The following is an 860-nucleotide window of genomic DNA, read 5'->3' on the forward strand; positions in this document are numbered from 1 at the left end:
TCAGGATCATAAGCTTCTTCTTCAAAAGATGCCTCTTTAGTACTGTTGGATGTATTTTGCCATCCATTCAGACTTTGAGAAATCATGTTGACTTGCTGAGTCAACATTTTGTTCTGAGCCAATATGGCATTCAGAGCATCAATTTCAAGAACTCCATTCCTCTGAGGCATCCCATTACTCACAGAATTCCTCTCAGAAGTGTACATGAATTGGTTATTTGCAACCATGTCAATGAGTTCTTGAGCTTCTGCAGGCGTTTTCTTTAGGTGAATGGATCCACCTGCAGAATGGTCCAGTGACATCTTGGAGAACTCAGATAGACCATAATAGAATATATCCAAAATGGTCCACTCTGAAAGCATGTCAGAAGGACACCTTTTGGTCATCTGCTTGTATCTTTCCCAAGCTTCATAGAGGGATTCCCCATCTTTTTGTTTGAAGGTCTGAACATCCACTCTAAGCTTGCTCAGCTTTTGAGGAGGAAAGAACTTAGCCAAGAAGGCCGTGACCAGCTTATCCCAAGAGTCCAAGCTATCTTTAGGTTGTGAGTCCAACTATGTTCTAGCTCTGTCTCTTACAGCAAAAGGGAAAAGCATGAGCCTGTAGACTTTAGGATCTACTCCATTAGTCTTAACAGTCTCACAGATCTTCTGATAGAAGTCCATGGAACTTGCAGTTCTGTTGCATTAGAGCAACTAGTTGATGTTTCATCTCAAAATTGTTTGCTCCAATGGTAGGGATTGAGATGCTTCTTCCATCAAACTTGGAAGTAGGTGTAGTATAATCACCAAGCATTCTCCTTGCGCCTCTATCATTGTTATTGGTTCGGCCATGTCTCTCTCTTTTTCGAGATTCTTTGT

At 41.4% G+C, this 860-nt stretch overlaps 1 non-coding gene across 1 annotated transcript; it reads left to right on the forward strand.

The window, feature by feature from the left end:
- The first annotated feature begins 356 nt into the window (after nt 1-356).
- On the forward strand, nt 357-464 carry LOC127741830 (small nucleolar RNA R71). Its single transcript, XR_008003035.1, has one exon. It is a non-coding gene; the product is annotated as a small nucleolar RNA R71 (small nucleolar RNA).
- Nucleotides 465-860: the final 396 nt, after the last annotated feature.

The sequence above is a fragment of the Arachis duranensis genome, chromosome 9, assembly GCF_000817695.3.
Source record: "Arachis duranensis cultivar V14167 chromosome 9, aradu.V14167.gnm2.J7QH, whole genome shotgun sequence".
Classification (NCBI taxonomy): Eukaryota; Viridiplantae; Streptophyta; class Magnoliopsida; order Fabales; family Fabaceae; genus Arachis; species Arachis duranensis.